The 15,468-nt window shown below is 38.9% G+C and overlaps 1 protein-coding gene across 6 annotated transcripts in view; it reads right to left on the bottom strand.

The window, feature by feature from the left end:
• LOC131198656 (transmembrane protease serine 11E-like) overlaps positions 1-13,155 on the bottom strand; it is a 68,174-nt gene extending 55,019 nt beyond the window's left edge. For 4 of the 6 annotated variants that reach the window (XM_058183532.1, XM_058183533.1, XM_058183530.1 and 1 more), the window contains exon 1: positions 11,913-12,126. The gene's annotated coding sequence lies outside the window, so the exon portion shown is untranslated. Of the gene's footprint in view, positions 1-11,912; positions 12,127-12,782 lie in introns of those variants that run through there. The other 2 variants (XM_058183531.1, XM_058183535.1) reach the window with 1 other exon arrangement.
• Between the last annotated feature and the right edge of the window lie 2,313 nt (positions 13,156-15,468).

Here is a 15,468-nt window from a genome sequence, read left to right as displayed (position 1 = left end):
CATATATTGAAGGAGTGCAGTGTAAAATGGAGGTGGATACCGGCTCATCAATTACGACTATGTCTTGGGACACTATCGCAAGGGACCTACCAGACGTCGCGAAACACCAGCTGCGACCCCAAAAGCTGAGAGTGCAAGACTACCAGGGGAACCGAATCCCTGTTCGAGGAGTCATGTCCATCAGAGTGAAATATGGACAATTCAAGAAAACCCTGCCGATCACCATCGTAGATGGAAACCTGACCAGTTTGCTAGGTCTGGACTGGTTCCACGCCTTGGGCATGGGAATAACCGGGGTTCACAGAAGTGGAGTCAAACTGAAGGATGAACTGTTGAGAGAATTCGAGGACGTTTTCCAAGACAGCCTGGGCAAGTACGTGGGGACCCCCATTTCATTCAATTTGGACCCCCAGGTGGCTCCCATTAGATTAAAAGCTAGGAGGGTCCCATTCGCCCTCAAACCCAAGATTGACAGGGAACTAGACAAATTAGTAAGCCAGGGAATACTAGTCCCAGTCGACCATGCAACATGGGAGACACCAATAGTGACCCCAGTCAAACCGGACGGATCAGTCCAGATTTGCGCTGACTATAAGGCAACGCTTAACAAAGCATTGCAAAAGAGTGCTTACCCCGTTCCCGTAGTGCAACATTTGTTGCACTCGTTAGGGCAGGGACAGGTCTTTGCCAAACTCGATCTGGCTCAAGCCTACCAACAATTACCGGTTGACAACGGAACGGCCGAAGCGCAGACGATTGTCACATATCGGGGCGCTTTTAAATGCACTCGACTTCAGTTCGGAGTTAGTGTAGCCCCAGGGTTATTCCAAAACCTAATGGAACGACTCCTACAAGGTCTACCGGGAGTAGTTCCATATTTCAACGATGTACTGGTATCAGCAGAAAACTTGGAAGAATTAGGGGTCAAATTGCGGAAGGTTTTGGGCATTTTCAGGTCTGCGGGGCTTAAGGTTAAACTCAACAAATGCCAGATAGGAGTTGAATCTGTAGAATTCTTGGGTTACCGGATAGATAAGGAAGGCATCCACCCAACGGAGAGCAAAGTGCGAGCCATTAGAAAGGCTCCTGCTCCAAAAAACAAAACAGAATTGCAAGCATTTTTGGGGCTTGTAAACTTCTATGCGGTATTTTTAAAAAATAAGGCAACGGTAGCCGAACCGCTACATAAACTGCTAGCGAAAAAAGCTGTTTGGACTTGGGGCAGGGTTGAGGCTAAGGCATTTGAAGGCATTAAGAATCTCTTGTCCAGCGATAGCCTTCTAATTCAGTACAATGGGACGTTGCCACTAGTACTAGTTTGTGATGCATCACCCTACGGGGTAGGGGCTGTCCTCAGCCACAGGTTACCGAACGGTTCAGAAGCCCTATCACATATTTTTCCCACACGATGTCCGCAGCGGAAAGGAATTATAGCCAACTAGACCGGGAAGCCCTGGCTATAGTTTCTGGGGTTAAAAAATTCCACGGGTACCTGTTTGGGCGGCAATTTGAAATAGTCACAAACCACAGACCTTTATTGGGACTCTTGACGGGGGATCGTCCAACACCGGTTGCGTTATCACCCAGGCTGACCTGTTGGACTATTTTCCTGGCAGCATATTCATACAAACTGTCTCACCGACCGGGCAAGGACTTAGGACATGCGGACGCTTTAAGTAGATGCCTGTTGCCAGAGACTATTGAAGACCCGACCCCAGGGATGCCCGTCTTGTTAATTGATTTTTGGGACTCTGGCCCAGTCACATCTACGGAAGTGACTAGGGCATCTTACAAAGACATTGCCGTAAAAACTGTGATCGGTTGGGTGCAGAGGGGATGGCCCGCTGCACCGGGGGATCGTTTCAAAGAGTTTACAAAAAAGCGTTCGGAACTGTCAGTACAAGGGGATTGTCTGTTATGGGGGGATAGAGTGGTTATTCCAGACAAATTACGAGGGCATGTGTTGGAACTATTGCATGTGGGCCACCCGGGGATTGTGAGGATGAAAAGCCTAGCGAGAAGTTACATGTGGTGGCCACAAATGGATAAAGACATTAGCGACCCGGTAGGGAAATGCCAAGCATGTCAAGAATCAAGGCCACTACCCCCAACAGCCCCCATAAGGGATTGGGAGAAACCCCAGGGTCCTTGGTCCAGGATCCACATAGATTTTGCCAGGCCATTTCATGGGCAGACCTTCTTAATTGTGGTAGATGCCTACTCAAAGTGGTTAGAAATTTTACTCATGAAAACCACAACAGCGGAAGCTGTAATCACAGTCTTGAGGCATCTATTTGTGACACACGGGTTGCCCGACACTCTAGTGTCCGATAACGGCCCACAGTTCACGGCCACCCAGTTTGAGGGGTACTTGGCAGAAGAGGGCATCCGACATGTCCTCTCGGCACCTTTCCACCCAGCGACGAACGGAAGCGCTATCTAGAATTAGCCCAGGAGATTGGCGATCCAAAATTGATACCTTCCTGGCAGTCCAACATAGAACTCCCTGTGTGACCACCGGCCGCAGCCCATCGGAGTTATTAATGGGTAGAAGACTCCAGTGCCCCCTAGATCAGTTAAACCCAACATACTCCCCTGATGGGTACCAAAGCACAAAGGGAAGAACCAGAACAATGACAACAGGTGACCCGGTATGGGCACATAACTATAGTGAGGGCCCAGCGTGGCTAAAGGGAACAATTGTAGGAGTGACGGGCCCAAAGTCATACATAGTGGACATGGGGGATGGCCGAGTGTGGAGACGCCACATAGATCAATTACGAAAAAGAATACAAAACAATCCAGAAACCAAACAGCCAGACCCTGACTACCCAATATTTGAACCAACAGCTAACTCAATCCCGAGGCGATCGGAGGACTTAGCTGATTGGCTGATGCCTCAGCCAAAATACCATTTAAAGAGGGGGTTTTGCCTGTTGGCTTTTGCTGGGATCACAATAAACCAAAGAGCTATTGTCACTTGTATCATCTCCTGCCTCTTCATTGCCCGAACTTAACATTATACGTACCACAAATCACCACCAAAAAAAAAAAAAAAATTACCCATATCAATAAAAAAGCTTCAATCCAAAAAATAAAATCCCTCTGGAGAAGAAACAAAAAGGGCCATGTAGCAAACTTCAAAAACCGCTACAGAAATATTTGCAACAAAATAAAAACTGAATGCACCATTTATCACACAAAGCAAGAAAAAGACCTTCTGCGCACAAATTCCAATAGTGCTTTTTATAATTTTGTGAAAAATAAACTTAAAGAATCAAGATCCATCCCACCACTAAAAGAATCTAATAGCAAAGAATGTAACAATGAAACAATTAAAGCAAACCTCTTTAACACATTCTTTGGCTCAGTCTTTGTTAATAGTGATGGCACACATCCGACATTCCCCAATCGTACCAACAATGATTACAATGACTTAACACATATAGACTTCATAGAAGATAATGTTGAAAAAGCTCTTCACAAATTGAAACCATCTTTATCTATTGGGCCTGATGGACTATGTGCATACTTCTTAAAAAAGCTTTCCACTGTTATAGCAAAACCCCTAAGCATAATCTTTGAAAAAGCTTTCAGAACTGGTTCCCTTCCCAAACTTTGGTCTCTAGCCACAGTCATCCCTATCTTCATAAAAGAAGATCCCAGCCTAGTTGAAAATTACAGACCAATCTCTCTATGCTGCATCACCTGCAAAGTAATGGAATCTATCATCAACCAATCTATTACCCTCCACCTAGAAACAAACAACCTACTCTTTAATAAACAATTTGGTTTCAGAAAAAAAATTATCATGTAACTTACAACTTATCCACTGCAAAAACATATGGACTACTAATCTTGATCAAGGCAAAGCAATAGATGCAATTTATATAGACTTCTACAAAGCTTTTGACTTCTCCTAAAACTAAAATCCTATGGCATTTCAGGACCTCTTCACAATTGGATAAATGCCTTCCTGTCAAACAGACAAGAAGTGGTCAAAATTGGCAGTGCTTTATCAAATCCTGTTCCTGTCAAAAGTGGCGTTCTCCAAGGCAGCGTTCTTGGACCAACTCTCTTCATACTATACATAAATGATCTCTGTGACCTTATCTCAAGTTATTGTGTTCTCTTTGCTGACGATGTCAAACTATTTAACACCACCAACTATACTACTACCCTTCAAAAAGACCTTGACTTTGTATCCGATTGGTCTAAAACTTGGCAACTCCAAATCTCAACCAGTAAATGCTCAGTCTTACATATTGGAAAAAAGAACCCAAACATTAAGTACAAGCTTGATGGACATTACCTTACAGATGACCCCCACCCTGTTAAGGACCTTGGAGTTTTCATATCAAATGACCTAAGTGCCAAAGCCCACTGCAACTGCATAGCAAAAAAGGCTCTAAGAGTTGTAAACCTAATTTTGCGTAGCTTCTTTTCCAAAAACTCTACACTACTAACCAGAGCATACAAAAGATTTGCTAGACCTACCCTTGAATACAGCTCACCTGTCTGGAACCCATACCACATCTCTGACATTAATACAATTGAACGCATCCAGAAATATTTTACAAGAAGAGTTCTCCGCTCCTCTGAAAATAACAAAATACCTTATACCACCAGTCTTGAAATCCTGGGACTAGAAAACTTAGAACTCCGTCGACTCCGACAAAACTTGTGTTTAACAGACAGAATCATCTATTGCAATGTCCTTCCTGTTAAAGACTACTTCAGCTTCAATCGCAATAATACAAGAGCAAACAATAGATTCAAACTTAATATTAACCGCTTCAATCTTGATTGCAGAAAATATGACTTTTGTAACAGAGTTGTTAATGCTTGGAATACACTACCTGACTCTATGGTCTCTTCTCACACTCCCAAAAGCTTTAACCAAAAACTATCTACCATTGACCTCACCCCATTCCTAAGAAGAATATAACGGGTGTGCATAAGTGCACAAAAGTGCCTACCGTTCCTGTCCTATTGTTTCCTTTCATTGTATGTGCTTTTATATAATGTTGTGAGAAAATAAAATAAAATAAAAAATATTGCAGTATTGAAAAGATATTATGGCCCCTTTCACTCAAATTGATTGAATACCTAATTGCACTTGCCATTTATGAGTGAATTACCTATAGACCAATATTTCTCAACCTCAGCAACTTTCAGACTTCAATTCCCAGAATTCCCCTGCCACCATTTACAGCCAACCAGCTACTCCCCAAAGAGCAGTTTTTCCTGACCATGCTGACTAGGGAATTTTGGTAGTTGAAGTCCACACATCTGAAAATTGCTGAAGTTGAGAAACACTGCTGTAGACCAAAATTTTGTATGGAATACAAAATATAATGAACTACAGGACCAGTTTTTAGAAAAATACAGTAGATTAAAAATATTGCTTTACTGTATTAATAACATATGTATTTGAATAATAATTACACTAGATAACTATATATAGAATTATAACTATTGCTAGAATGGTAATCATACTCTTTTTCCACTTTGCTGTAATTTTTCCACTTTTTAAAAAATAAACATACTTTCTATGTGCTTTCCCCTTTACAGTATATGTAATTTTATCATTGTGTTTTGGATTTTTTCCTATTTTTTATCATTATTTTAAAAGCAATAAAAATAAATTTTAAAAATGGGGCACTGAAAAAAGAGAAGGAATCTAGAATAAAAATAGATCAATTACAGGAAAATTAAGAAATCTCTATTAAAAGATATCAGAAGACAGATTAATTTTAATGAATGAATAGGAAGTGGGCTAAATAAAAATGATATAGAAGTTATTTGGAATGAACTGAAAAGAATTACATTATATTGCAGAACAGGGTAAAATTATTTAATTAAATTATAAAAAGATGGAGCAATAAAGTGAAACAACTTATGGGTAAGACAAGCTGATGCAAAGGAAAATAACTAGAGGAAAAATCTGTATAATGTGTCTAAAGAAGAAGGATATTTGAAAAGAATGTAATCAAAGGGTATAAGAAAAAATAGAACCGAAAGAGGCAATTTTGACAGAAATAAAATTTTGTTTTGGAAATTAGTAAGGAGAGCTAAAGGATCCTCCAAAGGAGTTAACAGGATTAAGAATAAAAGTGGGAATTGAAGATGGTGCAGAATTGGGGTGAAAGAATATTGGAAAGGCTATTTTAAAGCTTGCTATGAAAATGATAGCAATATATTAATATGTATGACTGAAACAAGAAAAAATGATGAAAAAGGAGTCATGGATGCTATCAGAATGATGAAAAATAACAATACTGCAATTGTTAATGGACAGAAGGTCAAATATGGTTGTGTTTGTAGATGAGGATTATCCACTTTACTTCATGTGCACGCCAAGACTGTCTCTGTATTTGCTAATTGGAAGAATATTATTATTATTTCCCTTTTAGAAGTAACAGATAGCAAGATTGAATGCAAAACTAAAAGGAGATTAATTAGTTGGGTTTTTTTGGGAAATTGTTTGGCAGGTATCTGACTGAAAAGAGTACAAGAAATAATATGTACAATCAAGGAGAAGCAGTGTAGGTTCATGCCAGACATGGGACATACATCAGATTTTTGCCTTTCTGAAATAAGAGAGAACTATATTAATACAAGGAAGAACATTATTATGCATTTGTTGCTTCAGAGAAAATATATGTTGAATGAATAAACTTAAATTATGAATTGTTTTGCATGAGTAATATTTGATTGCTGAATGCAATAAGAACAATTTATGATGGAAGGAAAGGATGTGTGATAATAAACTGAGTGCTTAATGAATGATTCAGCACTGAGTATGAAGTAAGACAAGGATGTTTGGTATCCCCTTGATTGTTTGATGTATTTATAACGTTGGAGGTATGTTGTTTGGAAGTGTGAATGTGTCTTCTTTTATATGCAAATAATATCTTGTTGGATGAGAACACAAATGATCTTTCGCAAATATTAAAAATCTTTATAATACAACAAGGAAGATAGATTTTAAAATTAATGTATCAAAGTTCAAAGTAATGTTCTTGACAGTAAATGGAATAAATAATTGCAGTTATGTTTAAGTGTTGATAAAATAGGGTAAGAATATGTATACCTTGGTAGAATGTTTACTAAATATGGAGAACTTTATCAAGCAATTTTAAAATATGCCAATGCAAATATAAGGGTCATGGGAAGTATATGTTCTATCTTTGTTGGTTTTTTCAATTTGTATGTCTGATTGCCCAAGCACCCATTATGCAATTTTAAAGTGTGGAATGTTGAAAATTGTAAATATGGGGGTAGAAGAGTGTTCCTTAATTTATTTATTTATATGGAACTAAGAGTTGGATATGTCAGGGAAAATATAAAAATAAGTTGACTGCCATGGAAATGAATGATTTAAAAAGCACTATATGTAATAAAACAAACAGAAATTGATTTAGATTGAATAGAAGCTGAATGAATAGTTATCGGTATGAATTGGACGAGATTTAAACATTTGGCACTCTAGGCAAAGTTATAATCCAACACCCCTATGCTTTAGCTCATTCAATTTTGTTAGTGTGAGAAGCCCCCCACCCCGAGAATGAAATATTTTGGGGGATATTAAAAGAGGCACAATACTATATTTCCCCAAAGGAGAAATAAAGAAAAAACTTAACTATTTTAAGTCAAAAAGTAGCCCCAGTCTTCCTTCCATAGCCTCAAGCTGAAGCCTCAAGCCATTAGAGATGGATATTTTGTATCTATTAAGAAAGCCACTTATTCATAAGCAAAACACCTTCAGCTACCACTCCCAGGTAAGGCTGGACCTGATGGGATTAAGAATTTACATTCCTCCACCCAAATTCTAAGGACAGGACATGACCTTTAGTACTAATAGGATTTACCCACCATCATTAGAATAACAAAAGACATAAGGCTCACTACATTGTGCAACCCCCTGGAGCATCTCAATCACCAAACCCCAGAACCCTATAAAAATTCATTCACTCACTCAGCCATTTTGTCAGTCACCCCAGAAACATGCTGTCACTGAAGTTTCTGGAAATCAAATAAACAGAGACCTTCTTTCCTTGTAGCTAGGCTCCATTTTATTTCTGGTGTCTTTCTCTTGGATTGGAACTGGATTGGATTTTTCTTCCAACATTAGGAAATTGAAAAAAGCACCATTTTCCATCTTTCCTACTGTCTGCCTGTCATGCTTTTCAACCCTGTAGAGCAGGGGTGTAAAACTCATGTCATCACAGTGGCGTCATGTGACGTATTGGGACTTTTCCCCCCTTCGTTAAACCGGGTGTGGGTGTGGCCAGCATGGGACGCATCTGGCCCATTGGCCGGGAGTTTGACAGCTCTGTTTTAGAGGGGGATTTTCTTTTTCTTTTCTTTTTTTCTCTCAGCCATTTGTCATCCTATTTTCAAAGTAAATAATTTTTATTACATCAGCAGCCATTGCTGGCAATTCTGCTACATTACATTTAACCCTCCCACGGGCAGGCTAGCACAGGCACTGATTCAGTGATTTTCACTTCTAAAAATTTTTGTCAGAAGTTCTTTCAATTGGGAGCCACCTAAAATTTGGCAACCCTAGGTCATTGCTACTCAGCCTAGAGCTGGCTTTCCATATGAAAGATGACATTGCTCAAATAGAAAGAATAAATGAGGATCAAATTACTAATGAAACATATAAAAGTCATTAGGAAAGGAAAAACTGAGAAAGTTAAAGATAGAGCTGATAGAGATCTTTCAAAAGAAAAAGGTGAAAAATTTAAGCAACAAAAGCTATTTATGAATTGGTATATGGATGAAAGCAAGATTGGTTTGTAACAATAAAAAGATGTGAAGAGTCACAGTGAATTGTTTTCATGTAAATTAGATTTAGATCTATTTATTATCGCTTAACTTTTCCCTTAATTTCCTTGGGTTTATCTTTTCTAAACTTTACATTACATTGCTTATCCCAAATGGTAATAGCATAATGAAGATAAAGATATGTAAGTAAGCCAACCTATTGTGGTTTTGTCTGCAGACAAACGGAAACAGGAAATGTATTAGATCTATTTTTAAAGGATAAAATAGTAATAATAAAAACAATAAAACACTCTACTGAATAGGCAGGAGTGCTCTAACACATGAGCTTTTTGTGATTATTCAGTTTCTTTTGATGCGTTTCACAATGGACATAATTTTACTACGTTTGTATACAAGTAACTGCTTCTTTGGGTTGATATAAATGTATGCTTATGTCATTAGCAATAATATCTAACTCCTTTGTTTGGTATTCTCTTCATTTTCAATTGCAATTTATTTTTCCAAGTATCAGGTTTTCTGCAAAGATTGTTGGCTTTTGCATTGTATCCAAAATATCTAAGCAGTTCAAATATCAATCAAAAATAAAAATTTCAACCCATTTGCAAAATGACTTCAGGAAAAAACAGGACACACAGTAAGGATCTTGATGAGAGAAATCCAGAAATATCCATATATTATATATTATATCCGTATAATACCATATACCATATACAAAGCAATTCAAAGGTAAAAATATGTGATATCATAAAGGAAATAGCCTTTTCCAGGTAACAATGGCCCAAACAATATGGTATGTGGTAAAGTCACATTTCTGAACAGGTGAGATTCTCTATAAAAAATATAATAATCTGCTTATTACTGAGTCATAGTATTGGTCCATCTGGCTCAGTATTGTTTTTTCTGATTGGCTTTAGCTTTTAGGGAGGCCTTAAACAAAACCTCTTCTAATTTCTATGCATTTTTCCAGGGATGCCAAAGACTTAAGTAGAAATTTCTAAGTGGAAAGCATGAACAGTTCTATAAACTGTGGTCCTGCCCTAGCAAAACTGAAACAAAGATCTTGGACTTTACAAATTGAGATGCCATGGGGCTCCTTGGTTTGTGGCCAGGCTCAGGGAAATGAAATGAAATGACACAAGAGATGCTAGAGTCCAGCTGGAGGAAGATGTGGGATGAAGCCAACTGAATACTGGTACATTGTTAGGATATATCTTGTGGCAAAGCATATTTACTTCTCCACTCTTATTGCATCAACAGATGGCTACCCAGCAGCTTTGTTTTGGAGCAGAGAGAGGTTCACCTGATAGGGTCACTGTGAGGCAACTCTGGACATCTGTTTTCAACATTGCTTGGAGGTGGACTCTGATGGAGCTAGAGATATGCTTCAGGCACATTCTAACCTGAATATTTGGGAAGAGTTTGAGTTGATCAATCATAACTTCACAACTTAAAACCATCGCTTTCTATTGGACCCGATGGACTATGTGCATACTTCTTAAAAAAACTTTCCATTAATATAGCAAAACCCCTAAGTATTATCTTTGATAAAGCTTTCACTACCAGTTCTCTTCCCAAACTTTGGTCACTAGCCACAGTCATTCCTATCTTCAAAAAAGGAGACCCCAGCTTAGTCGAAAACTATAGACCGATCTCCCTTTGCTGCGTCACCTGCAAAGTCATGGAATCTATCATCAACCAATCAACAACCTACTCTCCAACAAATAATTTGGTTTCAGGAAAAAATTATGTAACTTACAACTTCTCCACTGCAAAAACATATGGACTTCAAATCTCGATCAAGGCAAATCAATAGATGCAATCTACATAGACTTCTGCAAAGCTTTTGACTCAGTAGTACATGATAAACTTCTCCTAAAATTAACATCCTATGGCATTTCAGGACCCCTCCACAAATGGATATCTGCTTTTCTGTCTAACAGACAACAAGTGGTCAAAATTGGCAATGCTTTATTAAATCCTGTTCCTGTCAAGGGTGGCGTTCCTCAAGGCAGCGCCCTTGGACCAACACTCTTTATACTATACATTAATGATCTCTGTAACCACATCTCAAGTAATTGTGTTCTCTTTGCTGATGATGTCAAACTATTTAACACCACAGACAATACTTCTATCATTCAAAACGACCTTGATCATCTATCCGCTTGGTCTAAAAATTGGCAGCTCCAAATTTCAACCAGCAAATGCTCAGTCTTACATATAGGAAAAAAGAACCCAAAAACTAAATACATACTAGATGGACATTACCTTACAGATGACCCCCATCCCGTTAAAGACCTTGGAGTTTTCATGTCAAATGATCTAAGTGCCAAAGCCCACTGCAACTACATAGCAAAAAAAGCTCTAAGAGTTGTAAACCTAATTTTGCGTAACTTCTTTTCCAAAAACACCACACTCCTAACCAGAGCATATAAAACATTTGCTAGACCAATTCTAGAATACAGCTCGCCTGTTTGGAACCCTCACCACATCTCTGACATCAATACAATTGAATGTGTCCAGAAATATTTTACAAGAAGAGTTCTCCATTCCTCTGAAAACAATAAAATACCCTATCCCACCAGACTTGAAATCCTAGGCTTAGAAAACTTGGAACTCCGTTGCCTTTGACAAGACCTAAGCTTAACTCACAGAATCATCTATTGTAATGTCCTTCCTGTTAAAGACTACTTCAGCTTTAATTGCAATAATACTAGAGCAACTAATAGATTTAAATTTAATGTCAACCGCTTTAATCTAGATTGCAGAAAATATGACTTCTGTAACAGAATCATCAGTGCTTGGAATACTTTACCTGACTCTGTGGTCTCTTCCCATAATCCTAAAAGTTTTATCCAAAAACTTTCTACTATTGATCTCACCCCATTCCTAAGAGGTCCATAAGGGGCGTGCATAAGCGCACAAACGTGCTTACCATTCCTGTCCTATTGTTTTTTTTTCTTTTCTTCTTCCTATATATATATGCTTATACCTCCTTATATTTACTCATATATGTGTTTATATACTATATAATCTTTTTGTATGATACCTACATATATTGTTGTGACAAAATAAAATAAATAAAAAAATAAAAATAAGGAAGTAGAGAGGATCCTTACTGTTTTGAGCTCTTCAATCTTTAGTCTGAACACATGCCCCTCCTGGGTTGTTAAGGCCTCCTGTGATGTGGCATGCAGTTGGGTCCAAGCAGTAGATCCCATTGTGGGAAGGGGTGGCTCAGCCAGCCCTGAAAGAAATAGTGGTTCACCTGCTCCTCAAAAGGCCTATGGTTTTGGATAACTTCTGTCCAATCTCCAACTCTCCCTTTGTAGGGAAGTTGTTGAGAGGGTGGTGAGCTCCCAGCAGTCAGGATTCAGTTCAGGCTGTAATTATCAAGATAATATTGGTCTCACTTGGAGTGGGAGCGGGGGCTAAGGATAGGGGTGATGTGTCCATCCTGGCTGTTCTAGAACTCTCTGTGACTTTTGATACCATAATCATGGTATCTTGTGGACCAGCTTCAAGGACTAGAAATAGAGGACATTGTTTTGCAGTGATTCTCCTAGTTAGTTCCAGATAGTGTTGATGGGGGAAGAGAGGTCCAGCCCTAGGCCTTTATTATGTGAGGAGCCTTAAGGTTCAAATCTTTCTTCCCTCCTATTTATCATCCACATGAAGCTGCTGGGGGAGGTTATTTTGCAGAATGGGGTTCGGTATCATCAGTAGGCTGATGATACCCAATTACATATCTCTACTTCATGACAGGCAAATGATGCTGTTCAGGTGCTGGCTCAGTGCATGGAGTTCATAAAGACCCAGATGGGGAAATAATAGCTATAACAACCATTAAAAGATGAGTGGTTGATATCTTTGTCAACGAATTGTACAAAAGTAGGTGACAATTGTGCACATGGGGTCCTATGCACAAATTCATCTTGAGCATCAATCACTATTTCTAGACTGGGAGGGGGGGTCTTGCTCACACTCACCTGTTTCAGCCATCTCCGGTTTCGGTTAGTACAATACACCTTACATTGGATTTCTTTTAAAAACCAGTTGGAAGTTGCATCTGCTCCAGAATGCAACAGCACATGCTGCTTTGGGTTTCCCATAGTTCACCCAAGTAACACCATAATTGAGTGAGCTGCACTAGCTTCCAGCTGCTTTCTGAATAAAATTCAAGTGCTCATTATCAGCTTTCAAGCCCTACATGATACAAAGTCAGGTTACTTGCAGGACCACCTCTGTTTGAAAATATTTGCCTGCTGTAGTAGGTGATATAGGATGGGTGTGCTCCAAGTCCCCTTTCTTAAAGGTTGTCAATTGACATGATCTCAGAGGCATGCCTTCTCAGTGGCCACTCCAGCCCTTTAGAACAGTTTCTCATTAGAGTTCAGAAGGATCCCTACCATTTTAGCCTTCCTTGGGGCTGTATAGACCTGATTCTTCCCCCAAGCATTGCTCTGCTCTCCAACTGGGAGTGTATCAGCTCCAGGTGGGAGTTGGTTTCTTTTGTCAAATAGCCTAAGGAGGAACACCCTACAGCAGAATTCCTGACTGAGCTCTTTTCAAGGTGGGGCAGTACTGCTGTTGCAGCCTGCCTAAAAATGGGCAGGGCACCTAGTAGGACAATCCAGCCCATGGTAGAAACAAAAGGATCTAGGAGTAAAAATTCTGAGCAAGGTGTGAAATATGGGAGACAAGGTGCAAGGTTCCTCCCAGAATACAAACTTGTGCACCAAAATATCACGTACTAAAGCAAGTTTTTCTCAACAGAACAGAATAACAGAGTTGGAAGGTATCTTGGAGGTCTTCAGATCCAAAAGCTGATTTGAAATCCACAAAGACAAGAAAACAGATATCTTTGGGTGGCAAGATATATTTTTCAAGATCAAATAACAGTCCATGAAGTTGAATGGTTTCCTCTAAATCCTACCTGTTTCTAACAAGAAAGTAAATAAACAAATTCACTTTGAACAGAGTCCAATTGTTTCAATAAAGATATTTTACATTTTGCCCATAGTATGAAGCACGTATTAGGTCTCTAATTGGCAGAATTAAGTTTATTTCCTATATTCTGACTTTTGAAGGAGCTGGCAGATGTTATCTCAGAACCATTGTACCATATCTTTCAAAAATCCAAGAACATTGGGGAATTAACTAAGGATTGAAAAGAGCTGGTGTGGTTCCTATCTTCAAAAAAGGGGGAAAAAACAAACCCAGGAAATTACAAACCAATCAGCTTAACATTAATACTTGGGAAGGTACTGGAAAAGATAATCAAAAAACAGATCTGCGAATACCTAGAAACAAATAAAGTTATAACTAAAAGCCAACATAGGTTTATCAAAAACAGATCATGCCAGACAAATCTTATTGCATTCTTTGACAAAGTGACTAAATTAGTAGACCAGCAAAATGGAGTGGACGAAATATATTTAGACTTCAGCGAGGCATTTGACAAAGTAGACCACAAACTACTTCTTGGTAAACAGTAGAAAAATATGGAATAGACAACATCACCACCAGATGGATTTGTGACTGGCTGACAAACTATACTCAATGAGTTGTCCTTAATGATACTGCAATTACATGGAGGGAAGTAAGAAGTATGGTGCCAAGGGTTCCATCTTAGGCCCACTATTCTTGAATATCTTCATAAATGACTGAGAGGAGGGAATAGAAGGGGAACTCATCAAATTTTCAGATGACACTAAGCTGGCAGGAACAGCCAACACCCCAGAAGACAAGCTCAGGAATTCAAAAAGGTCTTGACAGACTTGAACAATGGGCCCTATCCAATAAAATGAAATTTAATGTGGAGAAAGCAAAGTATTTACACTTAAACAGAAAAAAAACCAAAGTACAGATTAGGTGAAACCTGGCTCACAAACTGTAACTGTGAGAGGGACATTGGAGTTCTAGTGGATGATCAGTTAAATACGAGCTAGCAGTGTACGGCAGTAGCCAGAAAAGCTAATATAATCCTTGGTGGTATAAACAGAGGCATAGAATCAAAATCACGTGAAGTCTTAGTACCACTTTATAAAGCCTTAGTAAGGCAACACCTGGAATACTGCATCCAGTTTTGGTCACCACAGTACAAAAAAGATCTTGAGACTTTTGAAAAAGTTCAAAAAGAGCAACTAAGATGATTAAAGAACTGGAGAAAAAATATAAAAAGGATGGTTGAGGAGTTGGGTTTGGCTTGTCTAGAGAAAAGAAGGACTAGGAGGAATGTGATAGCAGTATTCCAGTATTTGAGGGGTTGCCATAAAGAGGAGAGGGTCAACTTATTTTCCAAAGGGGGCAGGACAAGAAATAATGGATGGAAACTAATCAAAGAGAGAAGCAACCTGGAATTAAGGAGAAACTTTCTAATAATGAAAACAATGAGCCATTGGAACAGCTTGCTATCAGAAGTTGTGGGTGCTTCATCACTGGAAGTTTTTTAAAAGAAACTGGACAACCATCTATCCAGGGGTGGGATTCTACCAGTTTGCACTGGCTTTCTAGAACTGATTGTTAACTTTCTAAGCAGTTCAGAGTGGTTAGAAAAAATCTCCTTTTGTTTTTTTCCACTTTACAGGGATAATCCTGTAAGGAATTACAACATTCTGGTGTTGTTTCTTGCCCTGCTTACAGGGTTTCACCTGAAAAAAGTGACTTATGACC

This window comes from Ahaetulla prasina, chromosome 4, assembly GCF_028640845.1.
Source record: "Ahaetulla prasina isolate Xishuangbanna chromosome 4, ASM2864084v1, whole genome shotgun sequence".
Classification (NCBI taxonomy): Eukaryota; Metazoa; Chordata; class Lepidosauria; order Squamata; family Colubridae; genus Ahaetulla; species Ahaetulla prasina.
The sequence above is the reverse complement of the archived record's forward strand: the minus strand, read 5'-3'. Positions and strand labels throughout refer to the sequence as shown.